Source organism: Eublepharis macularius, chromosome 3 (assembly GCF_028583425.1).
Source record: "Eublepharis macularius isolate TG4126 chromosome 3, MPM_Emac_v1.0, whole genome shotgun sequence".
NCBI classification, from domain to species: Eukaryota; Metazoa; Chordata; class Lepidosauria; order Squamata; family Eublepharidae; genus Eublepharis; species Eublepharis macularius.
Window position 1 is genome coordinate 12,662,052 of NC_072792.1, and position 7,811 is coordinate 12,669,862.

A 7,811-nucleotide genomic window follows, 5' to 3' on the forward strand; every position below is an offset into this window, starting at 1 on the left:
GGGTCCTCCCAGAGTGGCGAACAAAGTCAGTGTTATTATTATCTCTACAATGCAGCTGTGGATCTGGGGCTGAAGGGGGTGGCTTAGCCAAGGCCATCTGCAGAGCTCATGGCAGTAGTGAGAGTCGAACCAGCAGCGTGCTGATTCCCAGCCTAACCACTTAACCACTACGTTACATATAGCCATGTTAGTTGGTGGAAGGTTGGAGGAAGGCTTTAGGGTTTGTTGAGCATAGCGACAAAGTACAGACTAGAGGCGAGTATGAACCAAAATGCGAACCAAAGTTCGTCACAAACTGGGCCAGTTCATGGTTCATGAACCGTGACAAATTTTAGCCTGGTTCGTTGGGTTTGTATTTCGGTTCATCACTGCAGACAGCCTGGTGCTGATCAATCCATTTCCTAGGCAACAGAGGGGATGGCCTCTCTGCAGATCTTCTGCTGACCTGGAAGTGATGTTTTCACGAACCAAATGAACCAGTTTGCAAATTCATGGTTCGTGGTTTGTGAAATGCTCCAAACCACAAACTGCATGGTCAGGGGTCATTTTGTAGAAAAAGAGCTGGAGGAACTCATTAGCATATCTCACTAGCATAACTCATTAACATATGCCATGCCCCTTGCCATCACTGGAAGTGTGTCATTAGCATAACTGATTTGCATATGCCACACCTCCTGACATCACCTATCCTGGCTGTTTTGGACCCAATCCTAGCCATTCAGGGCTGAAATTGGGCCCAAAATGGCAGAAAGGGGCTGAAAATGGCCAAAAAGGGGCCCCAAATGGTCAGGATCGATCCACTGCTGAGCAGGAGAGCAATCCACCACCCATCAGAGGCCTGATCCAGGCCATTTCGGCCCCAATCCAGGCCGAAATGGGCCCAAAATGGCTGAGAGTCAGGTGGGTGGGGCCACCTGTCATGTGACCTCTTTGAGGACCTGCCAGAACTGTATTCCTGCACGTTCCCCCTCAAAATGAGCCCTTTGCATGGTTCAGAATTTTTCCAGTTCATGCCCATCTCTAGTACAGACCAAAGTTTCTTGCTGTTAACATACATGGACGTGCAAACTGGCAGTGGGGGTTGATGCTGTCCCCTCTACAGCTACCCAACAGTTCCAGGCAAATGCCTGAGTCTATCCGCTGCCGATGTCAGCCAATTCAGTGGATCCCAAACCTTATTCTCACGTGTGACACACCCACCAGTTGCATACAGCCCTGCCTGTTCCCAGCAAATATGTCTTATACAGATGCACTTTCAAGAGAAGAAGAAACATGAGGGCCATGCAAAGGGCTTCCTAGAGGAAGTGCCGGAATTGCCTGGAGGGGGCTATGTCAGATCACTGCTATGACTCCCTCCAGCCACACATCTATGCTGCTGCGTTGCTTTCAACTTACAGTTTCAGCAAATGATCCAGACCTTCCAACTGGCCAGGCAATTACCTGCATTGCAGAGAAGGCCTTTGACCTGTCCTCAAGGCGGATCAGATTGATCCACAGCTTGTCCAATGACACAGTTCGAATTCTTGTCCTCTTTTCTGTGCTGGTCAGGATTTCTGGTGAGGGGGGGGCGTTAGTGGAAGGTCTGTAAGCTGGAGAAATGGGTTGGATCCAGCCAGCTTTTTTGCTCGCACTCTCTCAGATCTCCTTTTTTAAGGCCCTTAATGGACTAGGACCTGCATATCTTCGGGACCATCTCTCTCTGTATGTTCCCCGGAGGGTGTTATGCTCAGCCATCCAGCATCTGCTGGTGGTCCTTGGCCCCAAGGATGTTCACTTTGCCTCAATCAGGGCCAGAGTCTTTTCGGCTCTGGCTCCGGCCTGGTGGAACACTCTCCCAGTTGAGACCCGGGCCCAGTGGGACTTATTGCAGTTCCGCCAGGTCTGTAAAAGGGAGAAGTTCCGCCAGGCCTATGAGAGTGGTTGAGTTGCCGGTGAACTATCCTGCTGGTCCCTTGCCTGTTTTGTTCTGCTCCACCGTCTAATGAGATACGTTGTGCCTACCCAGAATGATACGTATTAATATTTAAGAGTTTACACTGTAATTTATTGTATTTATTGTGTATGTATATATTTTTTGAAATGATAGTTTTATGATGTTGTGGCCTGCCCTGAGCCCACTAGCTGGGAGGGTGGGATATAAATCCAATAAATAAATAAATAAATAAATAAATAAATAAATAAATAAATAAATAAATAAATACTCCCGGTTCTGTCCCCCTCCTATATGTGTTTTGTCCATCGCAAGGGCTGTGATCTCTCACGTAGCTGTTTTGGCTGTTCCCTTTTTAAGCAGAAGAGTTGGTCAGACCCAACCCAATATTTATATCCTCCTCACAACAATTAATACAGCCCACACTTATGCTATCATGCCATGAAAAAATTATTTATTTCTCTCCCATCTGTAAGATGGAAAGTTTTGGGGGGTGGGGGCTCAGGTGGATTTTAACTCAATTTATTACAGCAGTAGCTCTGACTACTTATTTCTGTTTGGTTTTAATGAAAAAATAGGCACTATAAATAATGAGATGACCGGTGTGGTAAATTGTGGGCATCGCTTTGTTTCCATCTCAGCTGCCTGACATATAGATTTCTCCCCGTTTCTTTATAATTACTCTGGCTGAACATATTTTCACTCTTTCTTAGTTAGGAATGAGGCAGGGAGCATTTTGATTTCTGGCTTCTGTAGCTGTAAGCCAACCTAACTTTATACAAGTCTTGAGATATAATTGAGGCTTGGATTTTCAATATTGCTTAGGTGACCAGATTTATTGCTTGTCTTTGATGATTACTCTTGAAGTTAAAAAAAAATACAGTATTTCAATTTGATTTCACCATCAATAGCTGCAGTTCCCCCTCCCCCCAGATCAGACTTCCTTTGAACTCCATTCCAAAGTTACTCAGTGACTGTATCATTATTTCCACCGGTTTGATCTATTAATTGAATGTGGTTATTTGTACAGATATTTCTATCCAAATGCAGATGGTAACACTGATTATTTTTCAGAGTCAAAGCGTTTTTTGTTTCATCTTGAATGTTAAGAATATCTCAAGGGAGCGCTCTCCATTTTATCTCAGTTACTAGAAGTGCTTGAACAGATTTATTGAAGGACCAAGTGTCAGAACTCTGGTTATATGTAAAAACCACTATGCTTAGATGTCCGTGTGCATTTTTAAAAATTGGTTTTCAAATAATTTCTGATTCTACGCAGTGATTGCTGCCCCAAATATGCTCCCAAAAGAGTTGGGCATGCCCTGCTGCGCACTCAGATTTGCACCTACCAACCCATCAAACAGGTGGTCATTTGATTGTCGTTTGGCATCGGGCAATAAAGGGGAGAACCAAATGCAGCCCTTTCCCTGTCCCAACAGATGTTTGGCTGTCACCACTGACGGTGCTGACATGGGGGCTGCATACATGGCTCCAATCCATCTATGATATCTGTACTAACAACTACAGTTGTAAATTGTATGCACAGCAATGCTATGTGTGTGCAAATGAGTTCATGTTATTCAGAACAGCTGTTCATGCTTAGATTGCCTTTTCTGGATCAGAATGAAAATATATTTGAGAGGAATTGTGCTGAATTTACTTTCTGGTGGATGCAGACAAGAAAAAGTCCTGAAGCTATGACTAGAGAGTCTGTGGTGATCTTATCTGTGCATAGGAGACTGTGCACCAAATGGATATGCATAGGGTTGCCAGGCCCCCTCAACCTCCTGGGGGGGGGATTGAGGCCTGGCACTTACTGGTGGGGGTGGGTTCCACAGCGGCCCCAATCCAGATGTGATCCAGGCGAAATCCAGGTGGCTGAAGTGCATTGGAGCATACAGCAGCACAGGGGAGTGCATACAGAAGATGTGCTCGCCCCCGCTGGCCAGGTAAGTGGGGGCAGGGTGTGGGGGCAAGGGCTGGGGTCTGGCATCCCTAGATATGCAATAGGGAACACAGTTAGGCCTCCCAATTAACCTGCCAATCTAGGGAAATATTGTTTCTAGCCCCAATTTTCAGCTTCCTAAAAAAAGTCAGAGGAAAAATGGCCTTCACATAGGGGTGCTCTAGGAATTTCTTCTAGTCTTTATGGTAAAGATCTTAAAGACTAGGGGAGGCAGCCTAGAACATTATGTGGAAAAGAGCAAGAGTTCAGTAGCACCTATAAGATCAACAAATTTAGTGGTAGGATATAAGCTTTTGTGAGTGACAGCTCACTTCTTCAGATACAGCTAGAATGTGCGTCCATCTATCCTTATATCTTAAGAGTGGAGTGATTTCAGAAGCTGAATAACTATAGCCAGTGAATGACAAAGGTAGAATTGATTGAATAGGGTGGGGTATGTAGAGGTGTAGTAGGTATTGGAAACCAAAGTCTCGATTCAGTCCAGGTGGGTGCATAGTCTTGAGCTTCGTTATGAGTTGCAATTTTGTAGTCTCTTTTTTAATCTCCCTTTGAAATTCCTCTGCAGGATAACTGCTACTGTTAGGTCAGCAACTGAATGTCCTGAAAGGTTAAAATGTCCCCCCACTAGTTTTTGAATGTTTTGGTTCCTGATGTCAGACTTATGTCCATTAATTATTTGTCAAAGGGACTGGCCAGTTTGTCCAATGCAGAGGGTAGAAGGGCATTGCTGACACATGATGGCATAAATCATATTGGAGGATAGAACATTACGTGTAAGTGATATTCTCCCCAAATTCTTCCATCTCTAGGCACCATCCTCCAAATCTCCCAGCATTTGTTGTGGTGATGTTGGGAATCCTAAACACAATGCTATGAATCTTTTGCTAGAGCAAACATTATTGTAGAATCTATAGGTCTAGGGAATGTAGTTCTTTCTTAAACAACTTGGTGAAATCTCATCTCTTTCAGAGTGGTGGACCAGAGTTTTCTCCACATCTGTAGTGCGCTGAGGGTGGGGGGAAAGGCACCTTTAAAGGCTGAGGCATTACCATTCCTCTACTGCTGTCATGTCTGTGTACTTCCATGCCATAGTTCTTTGTATGTTGTATTGCTTGTGCCACAATATGCTGATTTATTACTAATTACTAGTGCTGTGTACTCTCTCTGCTCATTCATAACCATATTGTAGATGTTACTTCCTTAGGACCCAGAACGGGCCCCCTCAGTTATCTTTGAGAAATATGTGAGTCTTGGCTAGCTGTGACCTTGGGGTGTCTAGAGGCCAGTTTTCAACGCTATTCCCAGATGCTGGGAACATTTTACTATATACCTGAGATATAGTCATAACTAAGTAGATTCTCACAAGACTCTTGTAGGCTTGCACGCCAAACTGTTATTTGGAGAATGGGAAAATCAACTATAACAGAGACTGCTTGATTTGAATAGTCACTTCTGCCAAATTCCATGATGGAGTACAGACATGAACTGCACCGACTCTAATAAAACTACTTCTGATGGAACCAACGTGTGTTCACTGTGGATGTACTGAGGGGGTCTACCTGCCAGGGACTGACAACCGCATTTCAGTTGTTGATTTGTAAATAGAGATAGATAATTAAGATTAGGGCCCTTTTCACACTACTTACCTGCTCCCGGAATGTTGCGAAATATCACGCAAAACCCACGGAAGATAGCGTCTTCTCGCGAGAAAACGCTATCTCCGCGTTTTTTGCGCGATATTTCGCAATATTCGTGGAGCTGGTAAGTAGTGTGAAAAGGGCCTAGGTCTAATGCTGTTTGATTATTTTTTACGTTTATGACATAATGCATGTTCAAATGATATGTGAATATAAACACATAGTGAGCCCATTACATTTCATTGTAAGTAAAAGTCAACTTTTAAAGCTGACTTTAAAAGCCAAAGAAACTTATTTCTTTCAAAAGCTTTAATCACAGGCACAGAAAATGTTGAGGCATTAGTGCTGAGATTGATCCATTTCTATCAGCTCTGAAAGTTGCTTGAGTATGATTATGGAAGCTAGTATATGAACACAACATAAAGTGTTTTGAAAGTGACCTTGTTGAGTTTAAGCTCTCACAGATACATTTAAAAAAAGCTTGAAAAACAAACCTTGATTCTAGTCTGCAATGTGAGATGACAGTTAAATCTTAGAATTGTCCATTTCCTCCCACCTAAACCAATCACACCTGCTTTTTGAAAAGTTCTTGACCTCTAATATATGGGGAAAAGGCTTTTAATGAATTCATTGACTGCAACTTCTTTTAAGAAAATCTTTTGTAAAAAAATCAGTGTTCATGATGATTTAACCACATCATTTTCCTCTGCAGATCTTGACAAAGAAGATCTTGACTGCAACTTCTCGTAAGAAAATCTTTTGTAAAAAAATCAATGTTCATGATGATTTAACCACATCGTTTTCCTTTGCAGATCTTGACAAAAAAGTAAACAGTACTGTAGCTGTGATGTATTTTTGTGTTAAGATTTGTAACTTTATTTCATCTGTTGTTGTTAGTGGGTGTAAAAGGTGTTTTAACTGTCTTTTAAGCCTGCTGAAACTCGTAACCATGTTAATAATCAGAGGGGCAGATGTGGCAGTATTAAACAGAGTTCATATGTGTCAGATAAGCCTCCATCATATCTGCCATGGGTTAAATGTTCTAGCATATCTGTCATGTGTTGTGAGTTTCTTGCCTCTGAGAACATGCAGAGTAAAAACTGTTTTGCTGAATGGTTGCTAGCTGCTTATCTTGCAAGTGTTTTGGTTACGACTTCCTGGCAGGCCTGGGAACTCGGCCTTGAAGTTACAGCAGAGACTGCACCAAGCTCCAAAGAGACTGAGTAGAGCTCATCTCTTCCCTCCTCCCCTCTTCCTAGGCTTTGCACGCCAAATCCTAACGGACTTTCTTTTCCACTGGGGGGGGGGGGGCGGGAACTTGGACCTATAATTAACCTTGCTTTGCTACCTTGGACCATTCCCACCAATACTCCTGTCTTAGCATCTTGATACTGGTATTTTTCTTTAATAAAAACAACTTTAACTCATACACATCAGTGATGCAGTGAAGTGTTTGGGGAAATACCTGGCAAGACTGACAATATGAAGAAGTGAATTCTGACTCAAAATGTTTATGCTGGACTTAATGTTGTTAGCCTTGAAGGTACTACTTGATCCCTCTTTAATTTTCATAACTTTGTGTTTCTTTTAGCAAAGATGAGTTTGATGCAAATCTTCTTTCCCTTTGTTCAGCCCTGTCCTCTGTTGTGGAGATGGTGCGCCAATGCAGAAAAAATACATCTGACACTGGGCACTTTCTTGCTCAGGCAAGATGCTGGTCTCGCATGTTTGGAAAGCACTAGGCAAAGAAGGGATTCTTTTGCAGTGGTGGACGGCACCACTCAAGTGGAAGGATAGTCTGGGATCCAAGCCATTGTGTTTAATGCTTTACTTAATGGATTTCTGCCTCACAATTCCACAATTATCTTTGGACATGGCTTACTTTAAAAAAACAATCAGAATGGTTTGAGTCAACAAACAAGATCAATGGGAAGATCTGTGGACAAAAGATATTAATGTATTGTCGAAGGCTTTCACGGCCGGAGAACGATAGTTGTTGTGGGTTTTCCGGGCTGTATTGCCGTGGTCTTGGCATTGTAGTTCCTGACGTTTCGCCAGCAGCTGTGGCTGGCATCTTCAGAGGTGTAGCACCAAAAGACAGAGATCTCTGAGGGCCAAGCTACACATGACGAATGACACTTGAATGGCAAGTGGATTGAGTGGAGGGCAAGTGAACAGGGAGAAATACACTTGCTGTTCAAGTGTCATTCGTCATGTGTAGCTTGGCCCTCAGTGTCACAGTGTGGAAAAGAAGTTGGCAGGTCATTTGTATCTACTC